This window comes from Gossypium hirsutum, chromosome A03 (assembly GCF_007990345.1).
Source record: "Gossypium hirsutum isolate 1008001.06 chromosome A03, Gossypium_hirsutum_v2.1, whole genome shotgun sequence".
Lineage (NCBI taxonomy): Eukaryota > Viridiplantae > Streptophyta > Magnoliopsida > Malvales > Malvaceae > Gossypium > Gossypium hirsutum.
Genome location: NC_053426.1, coordinates 34,233,902 through 34,252,578, shown reverse-complemented (window position 1 = coordinate 34,252,578; position 18,677 = coordinate 34,233,902).

Sequence of the window (18,677 nt, the reverse complement as noted above, 5' to 3'; positions counted from 1 at the left end):
AGGCATAATTTGATTGCTTTGCTCCGCGAGTAAAAAGATGTATCCGCATGGTCATATCAGGACATGCCAGGATTGGATGAAGATGTAGCGGTCCATAAGCTCCCATTAAAGCCAGAATGCAAGCCCATTCAACAAAAACTAAGACGGATGAGGCCTGAGATGTTGTTGAAGCTAAAAGAGGAAGTCAAGAAGCAATTTGATGCTGGTTTCCTACAAGCCTCCAAATATCCAGAATGAGTGGCTAACATAGTCCCGGTGCCAAAAAGACGGTAAAGTACGAATGTGCGTGGATTATCGTGACCTGAATCGAGCAAGTCCTAAAGATAATTTTCCCTTACCACACATTGATACGTTGATGGATAACACAGCAAAACATTCATTGTTTTCTTTCATGGACGAATTCTCGGGGTATAATCAGATCAAGATGGCCTCTGAGGATATGGAAAAAACTACCTTCGTAACAATGTGGGGAATATTCTGCTACAAGGTGATGCCATTTGGGTTAAAGAATACTGGGGCAACATATCAGAAGGCTATGGTGACGTTATTCCATGACATGATGCATAAAGAAGTAGAGGTATACGTCGACGATATGATTGCTAAATCCCGAGGGGAAGAAGAGCATGTAGTGAACCTGAAGAAATTGTTCGACAGACTGAGAAAGTTCCAGCTAAAGCTCAATCCGGCCAAATGTACGTTTGGGGCTACCTCGGGAAAATTGCTGGGCTTCATTGTCAGTGAAAGAGGTATCGAGGTTGATCCGGAGAAAATAAAAGCTATTCAAGAGTTACCACCTCCACGCACACAAAAGGAAGTCAGAGGATTTTTAGGGAGATTAAACTACATCGCCTGATTCATCGCTCAACTTACCAACCGATGCGGCCCAATTTTTTGGCTTCTTTGAAAACATAACCCGGGAGAATGGAATGAGGAATGCCAGGTGGCTTTTGATAAGATAAAACAATATTTGTCTAGTCCTCCAGTACTAGTACCGCCAACTCCGGGAAGACCATTAATTTTGTATCTGACAGTGTTCGAAATTCAATGGGTTGCGTACTGGGCAACATGACGAGTCAGGAAAGAAAGAAAGGCGATCTACTACCTCAGTAAAAAGTTCACTGAATATGAGGCAAAGTATTCATCCATTGAAAAATATTGTTGCGCTCTGGTTTGGGTAGCTCGGAGACTCATGCAATACATGTTGTATCATACGACATGGTTAATTTCAAAGCTAGATCCAATAAAGTACATGATGGAATCACCTGCACTCTCAGGAAGAATGGCACGGTGGCAGATCTTACTATCAGAGTACGACATCGTCTATGTGAGTCAAAAGTCAATAAAAGGAAGCGCAATAGCTGACTTTTTGGCGACCCGAACAATGGATGAATATGAGCCATTGAGATTTGGATTCCCGGACGAAGATTTGATGTGCATTATAGAAAAAGAATGCGAATCACCAAAAGAGAAGTCATGGAAGATGAGCTTTGATGGTGCATCAAACGCATTGGGGCACGGGGTTGGAGCAGTCTTAGTATCACCAGAAGGGAACCATTACCCACTCACTGCCAGGTTGAACTTTTTCTGTACTAATAACATAGCGGAATATGAGGCATGTATCATGGGACTTCGTGCAGCTATTGAACGAAACGTCAAAACTTTAGAGGTATACGGAGACTCAGCCTTGGTGATTTACCAAATCCGTAGAGATTGGGAAGTGAGAGACTTGAAATTGATTAAGTACAGTAATTTAGTAGCTGAATTGATCAAAGAATTCAAAGAAATAACTTTTCATTACTTCCCACAAGAAGAAAACGAATTGGCTGATGCCCTGGCCAGCTTGGCTTCAATGTTCAAAGCAAGTAAAGAAGCAGAAATAATGCCCTCAAAATGAGCATATACGAGGTCCCTGCACACTGTTGTAGCATTGAGAAAGAGGCAGACGGACGGCCATGGTTCCATGATATCTTAGAATATATCAAGAATCAAAGCTATCCCGAACAAGCAAAGAGAACGACAAAGAACAATCAGAAGAAGGCAGCGGGATTGTTCTGATGGGGATATCCTATATAAAAGAGGAAAAAGGCAAGTACTTTTGAGATCGTGGATATGTGAAGCAGAAAGATACTTGAAGATGTCCATGAAGGAATCTGTAGACCACTGCCAATGGTTCAGTATGGCCAGAAAGATATGAACCGTTAACTCGGTTACGATGGAAAGCGACGCATTAGTTGCCAGAAAATGCCACAAATGTCAAATCTACGGCGATAAAATTCATGCAGCCCCTTCGCCCCTTCACGTCAGACTTCCCGTGCCTTTTCTATGTGGGGCATGGATGTATAGGGCCTATTTCCCGAAAGCTTCTAAGGGACCGATTCATTTTGTGGTCAATTGATTACTTCACAAAATGGATAGAAGCCGCTTCGTTGCCAAACGTGACAAGACTGCAGTTTGCAGGTTTTGAAGAAGGAAATCATTTGTCGATATGGTTGCCTGAAAGAATCATTTCAGATAACGCCATGAATCTGAATAACAAGATGATGAAGGAAGTATGCGAGCAATCCCAAATAAAGCATCATAACTCCTCGCCTATCGCCCAAAGATGAATGGGGCTGTTGAAGTAGCCAATAAAAATATTAAGAGGATCCTTGGGAAAATGACTGAGACGTTTAAAGATTGGCACGAGAAGCTTCCATTTACTTTGTTTGCATATCGCACATCTGTACGAACATCTACGGGAGCAACTCCTTTCTCTCTGGTTTATGGAATGGAAGCTATGCTACCTATCGAGGTTGAGATCCCTTCTCTACGAGTCTTAATGGAATCAAAGTTAGAAGAAGCAGAATGGGTACAAGCTCGATATGATCAGCTGAACCTCATTGAAGAAAGCGTCTCAGGGAAATTTGTCACGGGCAGATGTACCAAAAAAGAATGATAGCAGCCCATGACAAGAAGGTACGACCAAGAGAATTCATAAAGAAGGTATTTTCGTTAGTGCAAGCGCTAAAGAAATCCATTACCGAGATGGAGGGAAAGAGGTCGAACAGAAAACCAGATGCTGAAAAAATGTTAAGATGAAACCGAAAAGGGCATTTAAAAAAAAGGATCAAGAGAAAACCCGAAAAGGGCGTTGATAGAAAAAAATTGGATGAAAACCGAGAGGCGTCTAATGAAACAAACCTGGCGATCAACGATAGGTCAAGCATGAGGCACAGTATTAACATCTGAAAGCTCGAAATCTCTACGCAAGAAGCCGCGCTCGAAAAGATTTTGATTGAGGAACGAGGAAGAGTTCATGTTGAATACTAGAGCATTGTATCCGTGAATACGATCCTTTCTTTCTTTTTGACATTTTTACTCTCATTGGTTAACTTGCTTGTTGCCACATTGAAATAGATGAATATGAAATATCATTTGTCCCTATCTGACCTTTTTCATGCATCTCATTAGTGTATTTACATGAAAATGGTGAAATGACATACTCTAAACCAAAAGAAATGTAAGCATTACCTAGATGAAAATTTGATAAGCACAAAGTCTCAAAGTAAGAACAAGTTCAATCGGGGGCAGAAGAGTGATATCTGAGAAACGTCATTACTCATGAAGCTGAAGACAGGTATAAAAGCCTGAAGAGAAGTCGAGAATCAAAGCAATGAACACAGATCCTCAACAATGTGGCTAAATGGACATCCGACAAACATGCTTAAGGAAACTGCATAATCATGTAGGCATAAAAGCATTTAAGACAAACATGTGCATATCATGATACATCATACATGGCATATAAGGACCCACAGAGCAAGAAATCTGAATGAGAGTCGCACTGAATCAAGAAAGACACCCGAGTTCTACCAAAGACAGGTTTGGTATTGATGTTTAATTCATGCTTTCAAGGAAATCAAACTCATATTGCGAGAGATGAGTGAGCCTCAAGAAAGTTGAGGTATTTTTAATTTGTTTCAAAATCAACTCTATTGCGAGAAGTGAGTTGACCTCGGGGCACGGAGGTATTTTAGTTTATGTTTTAAATTGACTCATATTGCGAGAGGTGAGTTAAGCCTTTAATTTTGTTTTTCAAAATCAACTCATATGCTAAGGTATGAGCCTCGGGGTACGCTGAGGTATTTCAATTTTTTGTGTTTTAATTTCAACCATATGCGAGAGGTGAGTTGAGCCCAGGTCACCGAGGTATTTCATTTTGTTTCAATTTACGTTGTCAAGAATCACTCATATTGCGAGAGGTGGGTGAACCTTAATTTCTACTTTCAAAATCAGCTCATATTGCGAGAGGTAGTTGAGCCTTAGGTCAGCTGAGGTATTCAATTTTGTTTTCAATTCACATGTCAAGAATCAACTCATATTGCGAGAGGTGGGTTGAACTTTTAATTTCTACTTTTTCAAAATCACTCATATTGCGAGAGGTGAGTTGAGCCCAGGTCAGCTGAGGATTTCAATTTCTGTTCAATTTACGTGTCAAAATCAACTCATATTGCGAGAGGTGGGTTGAACCTTTTAATTCTACTTTTCAAAATCAGCTCAATTGCGAGAGGGAGTGAGCCTCGGACACGCTGAGGTATTGTCAATTCTATATGTTCAAATCCTCATAGGCGAGAGGTGAGCTGAGCCCAGGACGCGCTAAGATAAAAAACATCATATTGGAGAGGTGGTTGAGCCTCAACACGCTGAGGTAATTAATTTTTGAAAATCAACTCATATGCGAGAGAGATGACCTCGGACAACCTGGAGGTAATTTCAATTCTGTTTTCAAAATCAACTCATATTGCAAGAAATAGTTGAGCCTCAAGACACGTTGAGTATTCAATTTTTGTCTTTCCAAAAAAATCAACTCATACTGGCGAGAGTGAGTTGAGCCTCAAGACACGCTGAGGTAATTTCAATTTCTGTGTAAAAAAAATCAACTCATATTGCAGAAATGAGTGAGCCTCAGGACACGCATGAGGTAATTCAATTTCTGTTTCAAAATTCAACTCATATGGCGAGAAATGAGTTGAGCCCAAGACATGCTGAGGTATTCAATTTTTGCTTTTCAAAAAAATCACTCATATGCGAGAGTGAGTGAGCCTCGGGACCACGCTGAGGTAATTTCAATTTCTGTTTTCAAAATTCAACTTATATTGCGAGAAATGAGTGAGCCTCAAGACACGTGAGTATTTCAATTTCCGTTTCAAAAAAAAAATCAAACTATATGCGAGAGGTGAGTAGCCTCGGTTCACATGCTGAGGTATTTCAATTCTGTCTTTGAAAAAAAAAATCAACTCATATTGCGAGAGGTGAGTTGAGCTTCAGATACAACACGGTGGTATTTTTTCAATTAATTGCGAAAGGTGAGTTGAGCTTTTTAAATTTCTGCGAGAAGGTGAGTTGAGCCTGAGTCACATGTCGAGGTATTTCAAAATCTGCTTTCAAGATAAGTTCAAAAATCAACTCATATTGCGAGAGGATCACATGCGAGTAGAGAATAAAGATGAAGCTGATGGAAAGACGCCAGATTCTGTCTCCTAAAGTGCAGTAAGATTGATCAAGGCATCAGATCTTGCCTTCTGAAATCGCAAAAGAAAAGACCACAAACCTATCTCACTGAAGCGATAGAAGAGAAGATTGAAGTTGTAGATCTCACTTCTGAAGTACAGGTTAAGTAGATCGAAGCCATAAATTCATATCCTTGAAGTTACATTGGAAAATGAAGCACAGGCGTATACATAAGATGCAGGGAGTGAACAAAGCACAGATGCGTACTGAAAAGGGACTACTAACAAGAAGAGTTCTAAAGCAAGTCAAGACCTGCAAGACCGGGCAAATTGGTCTCTTGAAATCATGCTCATTCTGTTGCACCGAAAATGCAAAAGGGGCCTGTAGAAGCCAATTGCCGGCCCATTTCATCAAAACCAACCGAACCTCTAACCCACTAAACCCCTTACCCCATGACCCATTCATCTACCAAACCATACAAACCAAATATTAAACCCATCAAAGCCCATAGCCCCCCCCAAAAAAAACCTAACCAAAAAAAAAAAAGAAAAAAGAAAACTAACCCCCCCAAAAAAAACTAGAACCCACCACTAGCACTTTCCCACTGCCCATTCCTCCCATTTATATCCATGTACCACCATCACCTACAAAAGAAAAGAAATAAGAAAATCATGTAAAGATGGCTATAAAAAGCCATCAAAAACATTAAAAGAGGAGGGGGATTACAAATAGAAAAAAAAAAAAAAACTCTTCAAATTGAACACAAAGAAACATCAAAAAAAGGTTACATCTTTTCTTTTTTCCTCTTCTTCGAATCTTTTTTTCTTTTTTGTGTTGTTTTTTTCTTTCTTTATAATACATAATTGTTAAAAAAAATTACCTTTCCAGCCACCGTGGGCAGGGCCGGCGGTGGCCGACGACGGTGGCGACCGACGATCGACCAGTGACCGACCCCTTGGCCGGATTCCTTCCCCCCTCCCTTCTCTCTTCTTTCCCCCTTCTTTTTTAGGTATTATAATATATATATGTATATATTTTTAATGCCATTAGTTATATATTTTCTTATTATATTCTTAAATCCTATAATATACATATATATATATTAATACCATATTGTGAATTATATACAAATATTATATGTAGTATATTATTATATTAGGTATATTTGTACATGTATATTATTTAATATTATTTTATTTATTTTTAATTTTTTATATTTTATGTACGTTCCTAATATTTCTTTTATTGTAGATATTATTATAACATACTTATTAAGCATATAATATATGTATTTTATGTACATATAATTTTTTATTATATTACCAAATATATCATTTTCCTATTTATTAGTAATGATTGTTTTTATTTGAAAATATATTATATGTATTCTAAATCTAGTATCCATGTTAATATTTTCATTAATGATATCATTTTTGCGTCCTATCTATTTTTAATTTCTCACTTTAGGAATATTTTTTCTCATGTTTAATAATTTCAAAATAAGGCAATGTACCGATTTGATATTAAGCCATCGTTTCATCGCTAGTTGGGTGAAATCATCGGCTTAGTTAAAAAATGGGACACCTTTCTAAAAAAAATCGAAAACTAAAAATTCTCATTTCAATCGGATCACGATTAATATAATGAACTCGTATTTTGAAATCAAGTCAACAAATGTTATGAGATACAATTTTGGCGTCGCGAGGGCTAATACCTTCCTCGCGCGTAACTGACTCCCGAACCCCAATTTTCTCTGAACTTTCACGTAGACCTAAATTGGCCTTCTTTGTTTAAAATAATTATTAGGTTCCGACCACACCTAAAAAAAGGATCGGTGGCGACTCCTTGCTAAAAAATCAAAAGTGGTTTCAAATCTTTAATAAATCGCCACAATTAGCGACAAACAAACTAAATTTTTTACGTCGCACATGGACCATAACAAAAACTTATCTATAATTAAGTGACTAATGATATAGATGCCCTAAAGTTATGTTCCCAAGCCGACATCATAGCTCGGTAAGTATCTGTATACAACCTACGTATGCCATTCCTTAAGAATTGACCCCTTATAAGCATGCCATAATAATTCACTTAAGCCACATTATAATGTTAAAATCGATTCATTAAATTAACTAGATATGTGACTCAACTTACATTTTAGGGTGTGACCGTAGGAGCAAAAAATTTTGAAAAAAATTTTCTTACATTTTATTGTGTTTGATAAAGAATGGAAAAATAAGTCAATTGAAAATTCTATCAGTAATGGGAGTGGTATTTTTATTTTTATTTTACTTCCAATCTTTTGTAAGTAAACTTCTTTTTTCTTCAAGCTTAAAAACATTTCTTTCTCCTACTTCTCTCCTCTCTCCCATCGACGATATAGACGGTGACCCTCGATGAAATATCGACGGTACTGGTGAAACCCATCTCTAGATCTTCTCTAAGATTGTCGTCCAAATTTTAGACCTCAAGCTTTCATATCAATCATATCTTTACTCTAATGTTCCATATTTACAACATTATTACTAGCCAAACAAAAAGTATCATTAATTAAACATTACATAAAAAGAAAATAAACATTTACAGTAAGTGCTTATTTAATGATAACAATCAAATTAATATCAGATAATTATGAAAAGAATACCAGTTGAAAATATTCAGTTTTGTTTCACTTAAATTAATCTAGAAAATGAGTTTAAAAGAAATGTCAAAAAACAATAACATTTAATTATTCAAACATCAAAAATACACTTAAAAATCATACTATTTCTAAAAATATATTTTTGAAGATAATTTTTTGTGAATCAAACAGACCTTGATTTTAGAAGTATTTACCAAACAACAAAAAATGTTATACATACAATCATCCAAACATAAAAAATATCAGATTTTTGAAAAATCAACACATTTTTTAAAAATCATTTTTGGAAGCTGTTTTAGTGAAACAAATACAGTAAAAGTTCAATAGTCAATAACTTATGAAGTTCATTATTTAAAAATTTATGGAAAGTTCATACAGAGATTTCTTTCCCTCCCAATACTTTAAAATCATAGTTTCTTAACATTTCCATACATGCATACATACATAATTCTCATTGATGGCTTTTGTCAATATTTGATCCATATATTTCTTTTAACGAGGATATGGTTGGATCATTAATTTACTCAATATCACCTAAGGTAAGTTAGACCACATACTTTAGAGCAAATTATCATATTGAATTCTTATTGGCTTACCTATTCATTTACTTTCTTTCATCTCATTTAGTTAGAATTTGTAACATTCTCTAGAACCCCTTAGTATACTTATATAATTTTTGAATAATTACAAGTAGAATTTTTAGAATAAATAAATTTTGATTTATAAGTGTTAGTGGAACAGGTAGTAAGAGATTTGAGAAAATTTTAAAGACTAATGCATTGGGAGATAGGGGTGAGCATCGATCGAATCGAATCGAATCGAATCGAATCGAAAATTTTTGAGTTAATCGAGTTTCGAATCTTATTTTATCATCCTAACTTTATTTGAAATTTTCTCGAATCGAGTCGAGTGAGATGGAATTCGAATCGAATCGAATCGGATATATTTGTTCGAGTTAAATTTAAAAAATAATTTGGGTCCTTATAACCACTGTCACCCATCGTAATAAAATTTATCCACCTTAATTAAAATTTTATTAACTTTCATCACCTCATAATTATTTATTAATCTTTATATACGGGTTAGCTTCTTGTTTGCTTAGTTGCTTCAATATCTTCAGATTCTTGTCACTATGTATTTTCGAATTAAAAAATATATTAGATGTAAAAATGTGATTTTTTAATAAAAATTATTTAAAGATAAAATGTGAAATTGATACCAATATAAAATTTTAACATGAATATTTAATAGCATAATTAATAATTTAATTTAATATAAATATTCAATATGACTAAACAATCCAATAATATAAATAATATAAAATTTGAAATTTAATTTAATAATATAATAGTAGATATAATAAAATATTACTATTTATGTTTAGTGATTTTTTAGATAATTTAATTTTTTATTGAGAGTATAGGGTCAGAAGTAAAAATTTAGGGGGCAAATAAAAAGTTTTGGGAGATAAAAGTTTGAGGGAAAGTATAGGGAGAGTAAAATTTGGAGGGAAAATATTAAAAAAAAATTGGGGTGGAATTGGGGTAGATGGGAGGTGGATTAAAAGGAAGTAAAAATTTAAGAGGAAAATAGGAGGGAGTAAAAATTATGGGGAAAATAAAAAGTTTTGAGTGTTTTTGGGAATAAAATTTTGAGAAAAAGTAAATGGGAGAGTAAAATTTTAGTGGGAAATGAATTTTGGGTAGATTGGGGGGTTGGGATTGAAGGGGAATAAAAGTTTTGGGGGGAAAGTGGGAAGAAGTAAAAGTTTTAAGGAAAGTAAAAAGGTTGGGAGTTTGGGGTAAAAATGTAAAATATTATAGTTTGATATTCGAATTATTCGAATTATTCGAGTTATTCGAATTCGAAAACTCAACTCGATTCGAACTCGAAATTCGAAAAAAAAAATTCGAGTTGACTCGAATAACTCGAATAACTCGATTCGTTTAACTCGAAATTCGAATTTTTTTCAATTTTTCGAGTCGAATCGAGTTTTGCTCACCCCTATTGAAAGATACTAACCCAAGGTATATATTAAATTATAAGATTTTACAAAATGTTGGGATCAGAGTGAGAAATTAAAAGTAAAAAAGATTAAATTCAATTAATGATGAAATATGTGACAACATGAAGAGCAATTTATCAAGAGTTAGCATGTAAGGATGATAGGTAGATTTTTTTTTATGAATAAGTTATAATATTTTAATTATTTTATTTTACATCATTATCACATTATATTATATTAAATTATTTATTATTATAACATTTAGGATATTTTAAGTAAAAGATGGAGAAAGTTTTCATTCTTTTTTTCTTTCATGTCACCACCTTAAGGAAGAAGAAAAACTTTTCTTTCTACTATAATTGGTTCTCCATCTTCATTAGGGCATTCTAAGCTTAAAATCAACAAATTTCTTTAAAAATCTTAGTTAAATCAAGTTACCCACAATTGTTAGGAAATGTGTCCTTATTGTAGTAAACATGTAACTATTTATATTTATTTGAATGATGAATAAATAAATTTCACATTTCACTGTTATGTCTTTTGTATTTTGTCATTCATATTTTGCATGCATAGCGAAATTGTAATAGAAAATATTAGCTCATTAATTGTCTAAGTTCAAACTAATGGTAAGTAGCATTGTAATAACGTTTACATTGCGAGAAAGATAACTTACTTCAGTAGATAATCTAAACGAATCCGTTATCTCGGCTAATCTTGGCTATCGGAGCAGTTGGCTCCACAGGTAGAGACATAAATGTATTCATTGGCAGAATGATACATTATACTAGACTCAATATGAGTTAATTCTGAATTCGTTTGTGAATTAGATCAGTTGTGACATTCAAGGTGTGATTGACCTAAATCCCTAGGTTAGTCACTGACCATGCTTATGTAACTCATGTGCTTTTATATTAGTGGAGGCTTATGCTTTAAAGATGATCGAGCCGATAGTCGGTATGTTGGGTACATGACTTGTGAATGGCATGGCTTAATAGCAACAGTGGAATTCATAACTCAATTAAAGAGTTAACGAAATCCTTTCATTAACATTGTGTGGATTGATAAATATAGAACGTGGCCATGGGTTGCTTGTTCTGAACGAGCAATTTATCATAGTTATTTGTTGGCAATGACTATATTAATCATTAAGAAGACACAATGGCGACAATGAGATAAAATAGGATTGTATTGAGTGAATGGATTTAACTCAAATGAATCAAGGATATCATATGAGGGTAACACACACATGACGAGGTCATTGGACAAAGTAGTTGGATGACTTGCTTTCATAAATAGTATACAATAGGGAGTTTTCAATCATGGTACTTATTGTGGACTGACTCCATGATTAAGTAATTGTGAATTATCGAAACGATGCTTCTGGATATAATTGCAACTACTAGAGCCTAATTGTATATGTCTGATTGATCCATCCACTAGCTCAACAAAAGCTTGATTGGATTGCATTTGAATTTAAAGAAAATTCTACGACTTTGAAAATGATTTAATTGAGTCGATTTGTTTGATGTGAAATTAAATTGGGCGGTCATAAGAATTGTTCAACTAGAGATTTGATTAAAGAATTTTCTTGAAAAACTAATTTGAAAATCTAAGTGATTTTGGGAAAAATTAATTTTGATCAAATAAAATAAAATTAATCAAATTAATTAAAATTAATATGATATTTTTGAAATTAATTTTCAAGTCAGACAATTAGTCCAATAGGTAATTGAATTTGAAAGTTGGACCTGAAATCGTAAACTGGGCCTAGGAGCCCAAAACCGAGACCAAGACTCAAAAATTAGCGAACCAGGCCCAGTATGTGAAATCGGACTGACAGTCCAACTGGTGGCTAGATCAGATCGATCAGGTCGTTACTAGCTCGAACCGAACCGATAGAAATCGAACTAGCTCTAGGTGTTGACTGCTGCGACGACGACATTCAAGTGGCCGGCAAATGATCGACGATGGTGGGATTTCAGTATTGAGTAGTGGAAGAATTACATTCCTATTAGGACTCTATCAGATAATTTGATTTCAGATAAATTATTCCAAATATAATATTATTTAATAGATTTAATTTTAAATTTAATTTAATATTATTTTATTAATTTAATATTAAAGTAATTATCTTAATATTAAATTAAATTTAATATTCATCTTGTAGATAAATATTCTATTAATTAATAAGATTAATATTAAATTTAATCTAATATTTATCTTGATAAGTATTATATTAATTTAATATTAAAGTGATTAAGTTTAATCATATTTGAACTCTCTAAACTCTCCATATATAAAAAGAGCATTGGGTTATTATTTACACACACTTGAATTCAAAAGAAAAGCTGTAGGGAGAAAGTTTCCTGAAGAAATTATTTCAGAAAATTCTAAAGATTTTTTATTTACAACTTGACCTAAAAGTTTAGAGAAATTTGGAAATTACCCCATTGGTAATTTTTGTGAAAATTTTCCTAATTCGAAGCGAGCCCACACATGGTAGACATGAGCTTGAGGATAGCAGAGAAGACTACTCGGTCGAAGCATTCATCCTAGATGAATCGAAAATATACAATTTTGATTAAGTGTTTATTACTTTAGATATCACAATCAAGTTATTGTTTTAGAAACTTTTTTTAAAAAACTTTGGTTTTTCCTTAAATTATTTTTCGTTGCATTTTCCAAACCAGATTTTCCAACACAACCCAACCAACTTAGATTTTTGAATAAAAGTGGTGGGTTAATATTTGAAGAGAGTGAAAATCTAGACTATGTGAGAAACTAAAGTTCTAAGGTAAGATTTTCATGATTTAGTGCTAGTATCATGTTTATTTCATATATTTGAACATAAAATTTGATGTGAATCAAGTGTAATGGTTATCATGTTGATGTAAATTGAAGAGTAAGACAAGAAAGCAGATGGACGATGTGTAGACAAGGGGAAACAAGTAGAAAAAGCTTGAAGAAGTCTAATTTAGCTAAATTTATAATTACTTTACAATTATTTCTTACCTAATTAAGGTTGTAATTTATATACTGATGAACTAGTAACATCATGAATCTAAGTATTTGTAACTTAATAAGTTTGTGAATAATCCATGGAAATGGTAAATGAATGGGATTAATGTTGATGCAAATATATGTGAAGAAGAAAAAAACTAAATTGTAAATGTTGAAAAGTTATGTGTGAATATGAAAGTACGAAATTGATTGTGCTTGTGATGAATATGGAATTTGTAATAATGTTAAAGTCCTTATAGACAACTATTGAGATTGTAGGATATAGATGGCATGCCATTAGGAATACCATAGCGCACTTGTGAATTTAGCACTCTGCTGCTCTTGAAACTAGCATTTCGATGTTCCTGAATTTAGCATTTTGGTGCTCTCGATTTAACACTTATGTTCTTTCGTATTTGTGATTTCATTGCTTTTATCCTTCTTGTTCACTTGAGTCTACAATGGGCGAAAGTGAATGACACATGGTTTATGTGTAGATGATAAAGTATGGTAAGCAGATAAATGAAGATTAACCTTGTTGCTATTATGTACTTTAAGTATGACGATTTACTAAGATCATGTTAAATTGTTTATTTATTTTTTAAAATAGTTAAATAAAATCAATGGTAAGATTTAAATTATTTAATACTTACTAAGCTTTCACAAGATTAACATATGTTTCCAATGCGTAGGTAAAGATCATTTTGAACTGGCCTTCCTCATCCTCGTCTCATCATCAAGCAAGGATTTGAAGAGTATGAAACTTAAATTTTGGAGATAGATTGGCATGTACTTAGGATTAGAATTGTAATACCCTATATCTAACTCGATTACTAGGTCTGGGTACCAAATGTCACAATTAACCCTAGTTACTTAACAACATAATTCTAATTTATTTAATTCTTCTCCAGACTTAATGCTACGTTCACATACAAATTTAATCCAATTAATTAACTAACCAAAACATTTCCATATATGCACATCATATGGAATTCCTTATTATTCGAATGACTAACTATGTAGAAAAATGTCTTTTACAACATACCCATTTATTGAGTATTCCTATATACGTAATTTTGACAAATTGGAATCTGCTTAATTATATATTAATCCCGAGGCATAGCCTCTAAGGGCACCCTTCTATATGCATGATACCGGTTCGAATAAATCTACATGAATTCCACGAGGTCTGGCTTAGTCCCTTCCCATAGTTTCCATAACAGCCTATGGTCCTGCATTCAAGGCAAACCACTCATAAGTTTGAAAGAACTCAGTAAGATTCCATACATAAACTATTAGCTAATAGCATCTTGATGTTACGAGCAATGAGGATTAATGTATGTAAATAACTTCCTGATTTTTATATACGCTCTCACAATTTGGTTGGCATGGTCGAAACCTACATGCTCTTTTTGAATAGATTGTTGGCGGATAGATCTGTGGTGGGATTTCTCTAAGTTGTGCGCTCCTTGTCAACTCTTACAAATGACCCAAACTTCGTCTCAGATTTAGAACCTTTCTCTCCTGATAAACTTGTTAGATATCTTGTCTCATATCATGGGTTAACTCTAGTGGACTAGTAAACACTTCATCATAATGGCGGATTCTTGCCCTGATTCCTCCATTTCGCTCCAAACCCAAAATCTACTTACTGTATTATGCTCACATCTGTCTCATTGTAATTTATGTTGTGTGTATATCATTTTTAAAGGGAAATCCATTTATTTCCATCCTCGTATATGACCTTCGTATATAAGATTCAACTGATATTTGAGCACTACTCTTTCTTTGTGGAGTTGTACCTGTAAGATAGTCCCATTGGACTCTAACACCCCTAACCCGTATCCCTCGCTGAAACCGGGTTACAGAGCAAATAGACAGAAATTTCAAACATTTCATATTATCTAAACAAGTTATCAAAGCATCATTTTAATCCAAGTTATAAATATATCAAATCCAAATGAATTTTGCTTATTCATGAGCAATTAAACATAGAATTAAATTTACATGCACCTATCTAGATTTAGTTCAATTTACCATGCCATAATATGGCTTCAAAAAGAAACACATATTTATATGTATAAAACCAACCAAAATTAAACTTATAATCTCATTTACAATTAAACCACAAAATAACTATTATTTAGACACCCTAGGTACATGCCGACACAAAGGATAAACATCACCACATTTGAGTTTGGGGTCATTGTTAGATGCTGAATCAGAGATCAAAAGTTAAGTACCTAACCTGCGCACGAGAAACAAAACCGTAAGCTAAGTATAAACTCAGTGGGATTTCTATAATTCGAATATTTAAAGATAAGAAATTATAAATATACAATTGAAATATAAATACATATTAATATTTAATTATTACAACAACTATATCATATTTCATTTGTTTCACAAATATCTCAATTCTCATACTTGCTATATAAATAGCTTTTCACAATTTATTTCACATTTCATTATACAATTGCAATATCCATTCCATAGTCATTTCATGAGTATATAACTCATATATTGCATGTACTTGCAACATATTTCTCATTCTATTTTCAATTCACTATTTCACTTCCACTTCCCATACCATACCATTTCAATATCAATTATAAAACTTTATTATTCATTTACCCCTATTAACACGACTCGGACTCGGACGGATACACGGATCCAACCAAAACACACCAGTTTGGCATCCGGTGCCCCATCGGATAATTCGAAGTAATAATTTGACACCCAGTGTCTTATCGGTTAAACTGAAGTAAATTGGCACCCATTGCCTCATCGAATTAATCTGAAGTAGTAAATTGACACCCAGTGTCTCATCGACTCGAAGTCGAAGAAATCCCTGAACTCTTCCAATCCTATGACATGCCATCTATATTCGATTCAGCTCGATACAGTTAACAGGGTTTCAATTCACTTTTTAAATACAACCAATATTCATTTCAATTCAAATAATCAATATATTCTATATATATACCAATTCAATCAATATAAATTCAATAACTTCATCACATACTAAATCAATCCATTTCAATTGCAAAACACAATAATTCTCACCTCAACACTTACCATATACATTAAATTGAATTATAACAATTAACAACTAAATCGGATTATAGAAATACAAACCAGAAATTCTGAGCTATTCCTCGTCAACTTTTTCTTTTCCCTTTTAGTCGAGGATTCTGGTACGACGTTAGCTACGAAATTAAAACAATTAAAATTCATCAATACAATACAATTCAATTTCATATTGCATATTTCAATATTTACTTAACATTTGTCTAAATTCCAATTTAGTCTTTAAACCGAGATTAATTTTATTTCTTTACAATCAATTCTATATTTTCATTCAATTTCACTTTAAACTAGATTTAACTCTCTAATTTCACTTAAATCCTTAAATTTCAAACTTTTCCCAATTTAGTCCCTATTACTCAAAATTTATTCTACAATTCAATTCTTTTTCACTTTTAACTTGAAAATCTATCAATTTAATCCCTAATACTAAAATTATTCAACATTAACAACATTTAAAAACTCAATAATTTCTAAAATTTTGACATGGGTCAGGTAGTATTTAATACCAGGATTCCAAAAACATAAAAATTACAAGAAAAAGGGATTAAATTGACTAACCAATTGAGCTTTGAACTTTGAAACCCTAGCTTGCTTTCTCCTTCCTTTCTTTCTTTCTTTTTTTTCCTTCAGTTTGTTTCTATTCTCTTTCTTTTTCTTCATTTGATTATTATAAGATAATATAATATATATACTTAACATTTAAGTTTTAATATTATAATATTATAATATATATTTTACACATGTTTTAATCTTACGCCGCTCATTTAATGCCAATGGCATATTTGCTTATTTAATCCCTTTAATTATTCTTTAATCTATAATTCAACTTTCACCCTATATGCAATTTAGTCTTTATACCTAATTACTTTTAATTCAAGCAAATTCATTTAACTGAAACCTAATTAACTACACAATTAGCTTCGTAAATATTTATAAATATTTACGAGTCCGATTTACAGTAACAGAATCCCAGGAATGCACTTTTTCTTTAATTTGGCCCTTTTTAATTAATTAACTATCGAAGCGTTAAAATTTCTTAACGAAACTTAATACTACCTTAATGACACTCCGTAAATATTTATAAAAATATTTACGGCTCAGTTTATAAAAACAAGGTCCCAATACCTTATTTTCTAAAACCACTTGAACTTAATAAACCACTTATATAACATAAATTATCAAATCAAAAACCTTTTTTAAAAATCACATTTGACTCGTAAATATTAAATAATAACATTTACTAACTTACTAGTCGAATTTGGTGGCCTCGAAACCACTGTTTTCGACACCACTGAAAAACAGGTTGTTACATGGACTTTTACTCTTCAAGATAGTTCGAATAGATGTTTCCTTAATCAAGTAGTCTTAAGGGACTTCCCAACCACTGATAGTCCCTAGTGAACTATCTCCTCACTAGCTCATGTAAGGCGGACTTCCCTTTTATAAGATTGTCCTTAGTAGGCTTCTCAACGCTAGATAGTCCTAACGAACATCCTTTTTCTTTTGTTGGTCATTGCGCAAATTTTTGTCTTCAAGATAATCCTTGCCGGATATTCCACATATAATAGTCCGTGGCAGACTTTTCGCATTAGACAATTCATGGCAGACTTCCCTTTTCTGGCGACCTCGTCGCTAATAAATACTTAGAAATTAGATATTGAGGACCGTCTTGCTTTCTCATAACCTATGTTAGCTTGTCTATCACCTTTGGCGGACACTTATTCACAAATAATCTGAAGGAAATACCCTTTTTTCCATGCATATCCACGCACAAAGCGCTTTCACATATTCCTCCTGCCTTCGCATCTTGGCTGGACCTCCTATTAACACGCGTGCCAGCATTTCCACACGTACCATAACCATTAAGAAATCATACAATGGTTTCCACTTATATGCCCTGGCAAGCTTCTTTGTTTATTATCTTAGCGAACTTCATTTTGCCATAAGGCGAACTCTGTCTTCCATAGATTTTCTAACTGAATATCAGAAGGAATATACATGTTATCTGTATATGTGATCAAACATGGATTGTGGAACAATGACTTAAAGTTACGTAAACAAGATTATTTGTGTTTCGATCATATAGACCTCTATAAAGGAAACGGGTAAATACTTATGAATGATTAGATTGAAAGAGGTAAGTGGCATATTGAAGATGTTGATGGGTAGGAAATGAGTTATGAGCAAGGTATGGTATTGACGTGTAAATAATAATAGAAATTGAGGGAGTATTCACTAGTGACTATGTTGGAAGTTCAGTATAATATGATCATTTAAATAAGTTACCTGTTGAGATGTGCAGAAATGACACAAGTAAATAATGTTTTCCTCACTATGTTCTTAGGAACTTATATAGGTGTGTGTTTTGTTACAGGCAAATTGATAGGAGTCTGCGCTAGGAGAGACGATGCTAGGGCTACACCTAAAAAGTGGCGTATTAGGTTGTTATGC